Source organism: Paramisgurnus dabryanus, chromosome 15 (genome assembly GCF_030506205.2).
Source record: "Paramisgurnus dabryanus chromosome 15, PD_genome_1.1, whole genome shotgun sequence".
NCBI classification, from domain to species: Eukaryota; Metazoa; Chordata; class Actinopteri; order Cypriniformes; family Cobitidae; genus Paramisgurnus; species Paramisgurnus dabryanus.
Window position 1 is genome coordinate 10,946,696 of NC_133351.1, and position 13,419 is coordinate 10,960,114.

The 13,419-nt window shown below is 38.1% G+C and overlaps 2 protein-coding genes across 5 annotated transcripts in view; both read left to right on the forward strand.

Moving 5' to 3' along the window:
• Window positions 1–13,419, forward strand: part of hspbap1 (hspb associated protein 1) — a 464,289-nt gene that overhangs the window by 162,603 nt on the left and 288,267 nt on the right. The gene's annotated exons all lie outside the window — the stretch shown is intronic.
• sema5ba (sema domain, seven thrombospondin repeats (type 1 and type 1-like), transmembrane domain (TM) and short cytoplasmic domain, (semaphorin) 5Ba) overlaps window positions 1–13,419 on the forward strand; it is a 199,692-nt gene that overhangs the window by 801 nt on the left and 185,472 nt on the right. The gene's annotated exons all lie outside the window — the stretch shown is intronic.

Here is a 13,419-nt window from a genome sequence, read left to right on the forward strand (position 1 = left end):
ATTTTCAAAGATTGCTTTTCACAGGAGAATTATGTACTTTTTCACATGATGTTATGAATGAGGTAATATTGGCTTCCTATATCTTTGTGTTTGTTGGAACTTTATAAGCATTATCAGATCAAATATAGAGATTTAAATTGGTTGAGCATCTTATTCACGTGTTTGGCTTTTACAGACATCAGTATTGTGAGCATTACCGCATAAGCTTGTACTGTATGAATTTGTGTAACATAATTTTCAACATGCACTACTATCAATACAATTTTCATATTGATTTTTCACTTATATATCTATCACATATTGAACCAGTGGTCAACAACATCCAACACGTTTGATTTTTTCCCCCCTCTATATCTTCTTTAATTGAATTTGATAACATTGCTTGTATTTTTATAGCAGACAGTTGTAACCTGTCCATTCTCATCCTTTTTGATTTTCTTTGTGAGCTAAAATCAGTGGCTTGGCTTTGTCTCTCTCAGTTTTTCTGAATGTTGTCTTGGTGAATCTGAAAACCTGGTCGTTTTAAAGTGTAAACATGTCACTTGTTTTTCTTTAACTCGTATAATTTCACCCCACGATAATTTAAAAGCGAAATAATGTATTTATTGTTCATGATGGCAAGAGTTGTCTGCGAATCGTATGGGCAGGTGTACAGTGTAGACAGACTGCAATACTCGCTCTTAAACGATGGGGGGCAGTGTCGAGTCTCGTAGCCAAATCACACAAAAGCAAGACTCTATGACAGACAAACCTATGAAAAACAGTTTTTTTTATTAGCTTGTTACAATAAATGATATGTTTTTAATCATAGAGATGTACCTTACAGAAGAGTTTTGCCTTAACTTACATATTTACCTAAAATGGCTAAACAAGGTAATTTGGTTCACCTGTAAAGTATGGGTAGTCACATTATTGTACTAACCCTGCATAAATTGATATCTTTAAGGAAATAGATTGGATATCCTTTACGTAAAAATGCCAATTTAACAACAGCTTTTATGAAATGTAATAAAAGCAAACTGCTCAAGCTGTCTGAATGCGCTCCAACCTTTAGATTTCACATCATTGGCTCAGTAAGAATAAATGATACATGAAGAGCTTTAAAAGATCAAGATTTGTAAGTTCAAATGCTATTCTGGAACACGAGGGTGTGCTTTAAAACTGATCATATCAGTGAGGAATTACTTCAAAAGCTATGTATATGCTAAGTATACATCATTATGGATCTAGGTCCAATATTCACTAAAGAAACATGCATAGCTCCACTGGGAACACATGCATACAGTTTGCTTTGAAATCCTGTTCTTTTTCATGCACCTACTTTTACTCTTGTTTTTGTTTAAGCACTTTTTTCACTGCAAAAAATTACTCTCTTAATTTTCGCCTTGTTATCAGTAAAAATAGAAAAAAGAAAATAAATCTAGTTTTAGACAAAAACATATTTTTTTAGTGAATTCGTGCTTAAAACAAGCTAAAAAAAAATGTGCCAATGGGGTAAGACAATTTTTCCTTAATGTTTCTTGCATTAAGTGCTTAATTTTTTTTTTTTTTATTTCTAGACCTTGGCAGATTTTTTGGCTTGTTTTATATGCACATTTTTTTTTTAAACTTAGACTTATTTTCTTAGGTTATTTTGCTCATCAAGAAAATGCATCTTGATTTAAGATTTTTTTTATATTTGTACTTAAAAATATTAAGAAAATATTTTTTTGGCATTGTGATCTTTCCTCATTTTTTAACCCAAGACCTTGTTGTTTGTATTTTAAAGTGAAAATAAATTAGGTCTGCTGAACTAGTATTTTCAGGGTGGTCCAGAGATCCTTTCCCAAGCTTATCACTTACATATTATAGTCAAGCACCTTCCATCCACTTACTCCTGTTTAAACATCGCTCACTGTGATGTTTACATAGATGCCTCTTGAAACGGCATATATACGTTAGGTTTGTTTAGCTGAAGTGTGCAGCTACGTGTATAGAGCACAAGCATGTCCATTGTGTATTAATGAGGTTTAGTTTTTGATCACGGTTCCCTTAGGTGCATTTCTTTAGCTCTTTTCAAAGTCAAGTCCAAGAGAATAATAAAGAAGCTCAAGGGTGTCCTTATATTCATATTAAGACTTCCTTTCAGGGGTCTGACACATTGCAGTAGATTTGAATCATTCATGTGATGAAGGATGTAATTAAGTCTGGATCTATTGTGTATGTTTACGTGTGCCCGAGACCGCTCGTGAACGTCTCTCTCAACCAAGGGGTTCATTTGTTTACAGGTCGAGTAAGGCTTTTGTTCATGAATATTAATATTCATATCCCCATCATTGCATGTGGCGGACGATTCATGTGTTTTCATGGTACTTGCGGTCCTTCTTTTCAAATGCAAAACAGGTTTTCATCAGTAATAATCTTATGAGATCTCGAGGCTACACTGTAGACATTCTCTCAAAGGCCCAAGTACTCCAGACACATTGGTTACAAACATCACAGTGAGTGACGTCTGTGGTAACAAGACCAGTAAATGGAAAGAGATCAGCATAAATAATTTTAGATGTCGGGAACCGATGACTTGGTAGCCCTTATCAAAGTTTCAGCGGCGAATACGTTAGATGTGCAGTCTGAATTATTTCTGATTCTGAGCCGTCGTTCGAAAGGAAGGAGTGTGAATGAAAGTTTAATGGGTATGAACTTGATCTGACTGGCAGTAGATATGACTGCATGTAATAGAGTAACAGTGCCAAGCGTTCTTCTGCCCTGTATCGGGGGTTAGTGAGGGTAACTGAGCTTTTAAAGACACCATAGACTACTTGATAAATGTCCCTCTTAAGCTGACAGAGGTTTCTTTATGCTTGCAATACAACTTTAAACCTTAATTTAGCAATCTATCCAGAAGCATTTTTAAGGCTTGTATGTCTTAATTTTTAATATTAGATTTTCAAATCAGCTTTAGGCACACAAAGTTTGTCTCACTGAATTATCCTAATGAGATCTATTCTGATAATATGTTTTGTATCAGCTATTCTGCATGCCCAAGCGGCTCAGTAAAGGTAGTTTAAGATCCATTTGTGAGTCGTCATCATTTAGTTTATTCTCTTTTCGGGGAAGTAATGGCATGTTTAACTTTTCAGCGTGCGAATCTTGATCTATGATAATGTCTTTCTTGCTGTTAAATTTGAATTCACAGTGCTCTGTGTTTTAAAGCACTTTAGACAAGTGTAAGGTAACAAGAAGGTTATGTGCAGCCGCCAGCACACATTGACCCATCTGACCTGACACTTAGCTTGAGTCTTTTTAACATATCTGCAGACAGCTTTTTAAAAAGCTTTTCCTAATTAAATAAAAGCTGTGCATGAGGGAAAAATAAACTTTTTTTTGTTGTATTACATTTAGTGTACTTCAATATGAGTGATTTCCAATTAGACTACAAATTTACATTGCAAAGACCTGTTTTAATACTAATATTTAGGAACTTATAAAACGTCCTTGCCTAAACCCTTGCTATGTTCGAAATTGCCTACTTCCATACTATAAAGTAGGGCTGGGCCGATACCACTTTTTCTTGTCTGATACCGATATCGATACCACTGTCGATACCACAACCTTTAGTATCTGTCAAAGCTTTTAATCAATTATGCTGCAAATAACACATATGTTAGCCATAAAAATGTAAAGTAAATGTGTGAAGTAAACCATAACTTTCATATGCTTATGCTTATACTTGCCGCTCTTTACAGCATGTTGCTTATGTCACGCTTTTATGGCGTGTTGCTCTGTAAGTCGCCTTTACGCCAAGTTGCGATGACAGTTAAGGTCCGTGTTGGGATCGTATTGTTCTCCCCGACTTCTACAATATTAGATCCGGACATTTTCGTCAATATCCGACTAATATCGATACAGAATATCAGGTCGGCCCACCCGTACTATATAGGAGGCAAAAATCAGTATACGAGGCGAGTGGTATGTCCTAATTCATAGTATTCGAAAAACAGTAAGCGAAAAGTGCAGACATACTACTTTCAGCTAGATTTTAAAGTGTGCATTCAATGGACACATTGGCTGCATACCAATCCGCTTACTTTCCTACCATACAGTAGTTGACGAGATGCGAGTAGTATGTCAGAATTCATAATATATAAAAAACAGTAGGTGAAAAGTACCTGGATACTTTAAAGAGCACCTATCGTCCGATTTACGATTTTACATTTCCTTTTCTAAGTGGGTATTAGTAACATAGACTGTAAAAAGGATGGACATGTCCGTGATGTCACCCATAGGTTTTTGAAGATCATTTTTGAAGCTTAAAGTAGGCGGTGGCTGCCGTCGCCATCTTGTCTCCGTGCATTATCGCGCATCACTTGCGGATATCCAAAAATGGGTAAAGAGGCAGGACGTGGGCAAAGCTGAGTTGGCTGGTTGCTAAAACCAGGCCCGCCTAGCTCGACTCAAGTGACAGCAGTGGCTGTTCAACCGTCATTGAAGTGGCCACGCCCTTAATTATGCAGAACTTTAAGGCTTTGGGCCCTATCTTGCACCCAGCGCAATTGACTTTGTCAGTGACGCATGTATCATTCGTATTTTGCGCCGGCGCACAGCGGGGTTTTTCCCTCCACAGATGCACGTCAGCAAACTAGGGAATGAACTTGCGCTCCCTGGGCGGTTCAGCGCAAAAAGGAGGCGTGTTGCGGCGCAAACCATCTCTTATGCTATTTTGCAGTTTCAAAAAACAATTGCGCTACTAACCAAAAAAAAACTAGTCTAAAGTCAGTGGCGCGTTGCGCGTGGTTCATTATGCTATTTTAAGGGCGCATGCTTGACCATAATGTATAGCGTGCACAACGCGCATACACTTTGCTTATCTAATCTACACAGATGCAACAGTAATTTTTGCAAATCATAAATTGTTACACTTAAAAATATTAATACACGAGATAAGGGGAATCATAGTGGTGAGCATTGTGGTGATAGTTTTTATTTATTCTCATGCAAATAACGATTAAAATATTTTCATAACTTTGTTGTGTGGCTGTATTACGTTTATTTTATGTAAATAATAGTTAAAATGTTTTCTTAAGAAACCTTAATGTATATGAACTTGATTTGTAAGAGTACTTTGGGGTTGAACCTTGCTTGCGTTTCTTGGGTCCGATTTCAAAGCCCCCAAACCCTTTCAGCGGTGAGGGTGGACGCAGCGATGTCCTCTGCTGGCGTCAAGTCCTGAGGCAGATCCACCTCCCGTTACACGGCGTGCCCGATTTATGCTGGCAAGCGTGGGATTCCCCCGTACAAGGACGTCGGTCTCCTCGGCTGTGAACCGCTCCTGGCGTGCGCCTGGTAAATCCGTCATAATAATAGCAACCCGCCATGGAACTTGCGCCCTTGCGTTTAAAGGGAATGTTGGCTAGCGTTCTGATTGGTTTATTTGACGTTACGCCCAAACCACACCTATGAATAATGAACCTATTTCAGACCAACCCCTTATTGATTTGCGCCCGGCGCAAGAGTTATTTCTCACGCCGGGAAAATAGCAACAGCGCCCAAGATCCGCCCACAAACTCACTTGCGCGTTGCGCTTCGCACTTGCGTTTCAGATCGTTAAAATAGAGCCCTTTATGTTATTGAGTTACAAAAAAATTCACCCCCCTCACAGTTGTCATGAAGGGCATAATTAGCTATACCGACCAAAAACTATTTTTGTATAAGGCTGTAAACATATTTTTTCTGCTCTAAAGATGGGCATTTTAACATGGAGGTCTATGAGAATTGACTCCCTTTTGAAGCCAGCCTCTAGTGGCCAGTCACTGAATTACAGTTTAAGTCACTTCCGTATTGGCTTCATCAAAGAGATGGGAAGGTTGCCCGTTGATTAGTTAACAATATGCAAAAGGTACAAACCCCAAACTAAACGACGACACGAGTTATCGTCTCCAACGTAAATCTCTTTTCTTGGACTACAACAAACACACGGATTGTAAGCACCAGTTTACTTTCTGGGATTGGTGATGTAGACAAGCCCGACATTATCATAATTCCTCCCGCTTTGGACTCAGCCTGTAAATTAACTCCTGTTAGCATTGCGTTGTGAGCGAATCTTTCAAACATGGTAAGGAGCGTCACATTTCCGGCTGACGTCAGAGGTATTCATGCCAATCACAATGTACAGGTTAGCTGGCCAATCAGGGACACAACGCTTTTCAGATCGATGAGCTTTGTACAAAATCAATGTGTTTCAGGAAGACAGGGATATCTGGAGCTACAAAAATGTATGGTATGTGACCACGCAAACATTGTATTATACCAAATACACAAATAACACAAATTGTTTTTTAAGCAATGAAATAGATGCCCTTTAAGTCAGAAGTAGAGGCGCCGTGTTGTCACATTATAAAATGTTGGAAAGTGGTAACACGGCTCTCTTCAAAATACGAAGTCGAATACACCTTTTACTATGCCGTGAAGCCAGGCGAGCTGAGGAGCAGCCAAACTAAAAAATTGAACACAAGAAATGACTGGATATCTATGAACCAAGAAATGTATTTCTTGTGACTGAATTGTGCTTGTTAAACAATGCATATGTAAATTATGGTTGTTCTGATTACGTCATAGGTCAAAGGACATACGGGTCACATGACAATAAAAACATTGTGGATTCAGTATTTCCAAGTATTTATACTTGCATCCATAAATTCTATATACAATGTACGCACAGTCGACACATCCCTAAATAATAATTTAGCATTTATCAATATTGATTTATTCATAAAGCAAGAAAAATAGCACAGCCTCTCATTTAATAATAAAGACTAAATGATCTTCCAGATGTGCCAGAGTTACAATTAAAACTGTTGGAGATTAACGCTAATAGCTTCATTCATCATTGCCCACATTTCAGCATTTATATCTAGATCTAAAGAATAATCGCAGTTTAGCTAACATCTGTGGCTTGTCACATGGAAATGCAGTATATCCTGAGCACACTGGGCCGTAAAGAGCAAAGGTAGCTTGTGTCGTTCCCAGGCTGTCTCTGAAAGCAAATAAAGGTTCTTGTGATGTTTTGATGGCTCATTGATGTGAATTGTTTCTTTTAATGAATAACTTCATTATTATTATTGCTATCAAGGAGTAGAACTGAGAATTTGGCGGCCCTTGGCTGCTTCTCAAGAATATTGTAGGAATGCCCTACTAACTTTTGTTTGTAAAGGGGGAGGGCTGATGGGTTTGAATTAAACGTATTCCCTGATCAGTTCTGGGAGCAGAAAAAGATGGAAGTTATCGTCTTCATCATTCAATTTAATACTATCGTTTTAAATGCCCGGTTATTCAAACCACAACCCTGGGAATGTCAGAAAACCCAGTGTGGATGGATGGTTACGCACTACTCCAGTGAAATGTGAGATCGGTGATATGGCTGACTGTCTGCAGCCCTAATTAATACTTGATGTGATTGAAGTTGCTCAATTTGTCTGGAGTCTTATCTTGTCAACACGTTTGTATCTGCTTTTTTATAATGTCTCGCAGACAGACGACAGCTGAAATAAAACAAACAATTAAGCCTCCGAACCAACAATTACGTCTCGTGTTGTCATGGAGATGTTTCTACACAAATCGAGCGAGACACATTGCTCACTCTTGTGTGGCTTCTAATTAAGTGAATGCAATACTTCATGCTTCGCACTACTTCCACATTCCAAAAAGACGGGAAGAAATTTTCCCAAGATACTGTAGTTAGCATAAAAAATTGTCACATGAGCGTCTAAATGTTCTCAGTGAATGGAAAGCATGTTTAGATGCTCTACAGTAAGGATCATATGCTTCAAGTAATTGGTTTGTGTTTTTGGTTGAGTGAATGCGCCATTATAGTTGAATATTAAAGTAAAGCTGGTGTTCTCCGCCCCGCTGTCAAAAGAGGGATGCAGTTGTATGTAAGCGGACGTGAAGGCATGCATCTTTTCTTTGGCATTGTTCGCTCGAAGGAGGCTTCAATAAGGAGAAGGGAAAATGGGTAGAGACCAAAATGCTCCCACAGTTGATTTGCCTATTGTGGGGGAGGAACACTATTCCCATTGATGGTGTTGTTGGTGAAGCCCCCAAAAGCTGGAGAAAGGGGGCCCATTCAGTGCAATGGGTGACCCTGCACAACTATGGTAGATGGGTGTTTGTGCTTTTGTGGTGTACGGTGGGAACATTGTCCCCATTCTGGTGATTTAATACCCCTGGTTTAAGGCATTTCTGCTATCTCTCCTGAAATCCGTATACAGGTCTGTTTCACGGGGTAAAGTGTGAATTCCACAGACTTTCACCTTTTAAATGTCATTATGAGACGATGTTAGGACTCGGTTCTCTCTTTTGTGAAAAGATGAATGAGTGATTTAGCATCTGATGGCATGTGTTGCTCTGTAGATGATTGCCCAGCATCAGTGTTGAGTAGGTAGACCTAACTAACAATAAGAATGCTACACTGTAAAAACTGAAAAAAAAACATTTCAACTGCAATCTGTATTTTGTTGTTGTTGTAAAAACAAAGAAACAATAATAATTAAATATGTAAATATGAACAGTGTTTAAAACTGTCTACTTACCTTGCCCCAATTCAAAATGTGAAGCTTATAATAATGATTTATAATTTGAGCAGTTGGGTCGGATCAAAAAAGTTAATCAGCGTCATTCGTCTTTGCGTGCTGACGTCACGTCCGTAAACAAAGAAGAGGAGCCGGCCACTTCATCACATGTGCTCCTGATTAAATTTGTAGCTTGTTTAGAAAACAGTGGATTAGAGTTTAAAATCGCCATGAAACGGAATTAGCGATTGCCTAAATTTCCCCATGGTGACGTATATCCAAGTGATACCAGCTTCTGAAATGTAAAGAGGCAGGGCTGGATTTTAATTTGTCTGTCTGGATCTGATTAGACCGTTTGAAGTTGGGTCGTGTTGTTAATTGCTAATCTCAGCGATCTTCTCCCGGACCCCACCCACCTGCCATACCATATGACTGGAAGTAAAGAGAGATTGCTTTGCGGAGGGGAGGAGATTTTCGTTTTTTTCACATTCATTTTTAAAAAATAATAAAGCTTACAGTAGCTCAGAAAGCTAATTTGTAAAAAATACCACTATATTCCAAAACTAATGACAGTTTTTCATTTTATTTTCATGACGACTTTAAACATGTCATCTTGATGGCGGCGTTTAATCTGTAAAGTTTCAAAAGATGATCATCCGGGGGATGGCATGTAAATATGTTAGTTTATTACATTCTTCATATTACATATTATATTACATTATTTATTACATTCTACATATATGGAATCACCTGTTATAAAAGTGAAAGCCAAAACTGAGAGCTTGTGCTAAAACAAGAGTTAATATCAGCCGGGCTTTTCAAAATCTGAAGCGATTAAATACTGGAGCAGAGGCATCTTCCTCTAAACTGGTAAGGCATCTGTTTAAACACTTTAAACTAGTGCGGCAGATGTATTACTTCACTTCAGTGTTTCCCCCAGGCTTGGCGGCACATCCGCTAGGTAAATGGGTAAAAATGGGTAAAAATCCGTCGTTTTCGGATGGGGATGTACAGACATCAGAATCATCTGCGCAGAGTAGCGTGGCAAAGCACAACGCACGCACAGAACATTACTGCACAAATAACTGCAATTTTATATTTTAGTCAGAGATGGCGATATAGAGCCAGAGTTACGTACTGCAGCTTTAAAGCTCACATAACACAGGCCATTTTTGCCAATGCTAATGTTAATCTTGGTTACCTATAGAGTAGTATTTCAGCCTTCATATGTCCAAAGAGTCTTTCGTGATGTCAGATTATTAAAAGACAGAACGGCCATTCCGGATTTTGTTGCATAAAGACGAACACTTGAAGGCGTACAGTGGGCAGAGCTGAAGAGTTACGAGTACAAGCAGCCTTTGGATACTAATCTAACAGCTGTGACATTGATGGAAATCAAACTTAAATAAAAATTTTTTTTTAAATAACTATGGCAGATAAATAGTCAGATAAAGCCTTGCACATATGATCCAGAATCGGATACTGTTTTAGTAATTGATCAACAGGAACAACAGCAGCAACGGTAATTAATCCTTGTTTGTTTATCCACTATTTTAATAAAAAAGTGACGTAAATCTTTATATGTTTTTTCTGCATTTGCTTGTTTAAAAGGTGTAAATGTCGTAAGTGCTGTACAATGCCAAATGAGGCTTGTTTACATTTCATGCACATATGCGCTGATTGCAAACAAAACTCATGAGATTTTGATTTACTTACACCTGTGGTTGTGACTCCTAAACAGTGTCTTTTAAAGTTCAGTTGTAAACAAGCAAATCTGGCGTCAAACTGAGCCTTGTTTCTAAAGCAATCCTCTCCGAAATGCAGCCAGGGAAAACATAAACCCATCGCAATTACGTTGCTGTCCGGGAAAAACTAGCTGCATCCACTGTTGTCTTAAGACATGGAAAGCTAAATAAAGTTTTCTTCTCCTTACATCCAAAAACACACTTCTTTTGTTGAACCATCTTGATAAAACAAATTGTCGCATGCTGTGCAGTGATACCAGTGACTTTTACTCGACAGAGCAATGCTAATGCGCCTTCCCCCTCTCACTTGACGTGCAGGGCAGGAGTGCTTTTCTGGGGGTAAAAGCCCATAAAAGGAATATGGGGGCAATCAGTCGTAACGGATACCCCAATTAAAAAAAACCTTCAGAAACTTGTAAGAAAATAGAGGTGTGAGTTTGGCCCAGAAATACTCTGTCACAAGCTCAACTGCTTTTTTGACACTTTGCTTATGTTTAGCATAAGGGTTACAACTCTAAGAGGCTGTTTACACTTGGCATTAACATGCGTATTCTTCGATCGGATCACAAGTGGACGACGTTAATGCCAGGTGTAAACGGTGTTCAAAACGTTTTGAGCTCGTCCACTTTCGACCACTTTCAACCACATCCAGAGGTAGTCGAAACCACTTTCGATCGGATCGCTTTGGAGTTGCGGAACGCAAATGTGGTTGAATGTGTTCGAACAGCCACACGCGACCGCCTTCTCTCCGCCCATTTATCTATCTGAGGTATTAAACACAAGTTTTACGTCTTTTTTGACTTCTGGCGTGAACATACGCTGAACAGCGCTATTTTTAGCCTTTCATTGATAAACCTAAAGCGGATGATCTCCGTAGTTTCGTTTTGAAAGCGTGTGAAAGTTGCACGATCCTATTTCATCAATTGCGCTGAAAATTCAGAGAAAGCTCTTACATACATATGTACAAAACACTGTGCAGCACGTTTACTTGCTAAACAAGCAGCGGACTCCGACATAATATTAGTTTGCGTCCATATAAACTCATAATTACTCCTGCTCGCGTTTGAATGACAGCAGAGAGACTCGCCCACCGTCTCACGGACCATCCCCTCACAGTATTCAGGACAGAAGGGGTCGAAAGTGGACAAAAGAGACGGATTTAAATACCAGATGTAAACGTAATGTGTCTCTCTCGTCCACTTGTGATCCGATCGATGAAAACACATCTTAATACCAAGTGTAAACTGCCCCTTAAACTGTGTTAATAAGTCAGAAATAGCATTAAACCCCCCCTTTAAACATTTAAGTAAAAACAAAATACATTTTCACTTTTTTCAGTTCTACACTGTAAAAGTTCCTTGTTGCACTTAAATGTTTTAGTTTAAACAACCTGAATTTTCAATTAATTTTAAACTATCTTGACTAGTAAGGAGTTGCTATAAATTATAAAAATAAAGTTGAAATAACTTAAGCTAATTTAACTTTATTTTGTATTATTTATAAGCAATTATTTTTATTTTTATAGCAACTCCTTAATAGTCAAGGGAGTTAAGAACACTGAAAAAAATTATTCATTAATTTACTAATTTTTTTAAGGTAAGTGGTTGCAATCAATTTTTTTTAAGCTACATTTAAACAAAAGTTTTTTATTTTATTTTATGTTACTATTTTTTTTTTTTGTTTAAATGTAGCTTAAATACATTGATTGCAACCACTTACCTTAAAAAATTTTGGTAAATTGAATGAATCATTTTTTTCAGTGTATTAAAACTCTCCTGAGCTAAAAGCATCCAACTTAAAAAATCAAACATTTCAAGTATTCATTTGCGCTTTCCATCCCGCTTCGAAACAAACAGGGAGTAAACTGAGCACAGCTACGAACAATACATTTGCTTTAAATGACTCAAATTATACATGCTGATATAGATCCAGCACTGTCTCCATACTAAAGATTAACTCTTTCTCTCCCCTCTCACTGTTACTGACAGTCTATAATCCTGTTTTTGCACACCTGATTTTTATCGCAACCTCTAAAAGCAACAAAGAAATCAATTTCTTTCCGCTCAACTCAATAAAAGACAGCATATTATTTAGTTTCACAATTCGCGCTTTCATCCTCTGACTGACAGTCATTTTCGGAACTGTATGAACTCTGATATTGAATTTTGATAGGTAATTTGAAAAGGGCACAATAGGCCGACACATTTCCAAAATGTGGATGTGAGTGAAATGCCTTTCTTGAATCAGAACGGTGTACCATGTAAGCGCCGGGTGTAAATTGAGATATTAATTTCCCTTTGCTTTTTGTCACTTATAAATATAGCAGGAATAATGAACAAAAGCTCTCGGAATAGAAAAGGCCACCAGTCTGTTATCAGGCGCATTCAATATTGAATCTGTGGTTCAAGCATCTTATCTCTCTGACCTGAGTGGATCTTCCTCCGGGGGCTACAGGTCTATTCCAGACCTTTGGTTCGATATGTCTCACACTACACACTGTAAAGATCTATAAATTGCACCCATGAGGAAAAATTTACAAAGTAGGTATTGCTATAACCATGGGAAAGGTGAGACATTTCTGACCTTTTTTTAAGGATGTAGGCATATAACACATTTAAAAGGGATATGTGTCATCTGTGTCTACACTGTCTGAAAAAATGGTCCCTAGCTATTCACTGGGACTGTACCCTTTCAAAAAGTACACATTTGCACCTAAATAGTTTATATTAGAAGTACATATTAACACAGAAGAGTGCATACAAGCACTCCAACAGTGACAGCTTAGTGTTTTGCAAATTTGGGTGTTAATCTGCGTTATGTTGAACTGGCTAAGGTACTCAAACAAACAGCAATGATTTGATGGCACCACCAAGTACACATTAATGTTAGCTGTAGCATTTTATGCCAACCTTGCCCTTTCTGAAGTGCTTATACCAAAGCTTTCTTTTCTGGACTTTGCCTATGCAGTCAGTGTGGTTGGTGGCTGTTTCTATAGTGATAAGAAATAGCTTTGTATTGGGGCACAAAGGTCTGTCTGAAACACATCGACAGGCAGAACCTTGTTTGACAGTGATTAATGTCCAGTCCAAATCAACACAAAACATCCAGGGAAACATTCGTACTGCGCT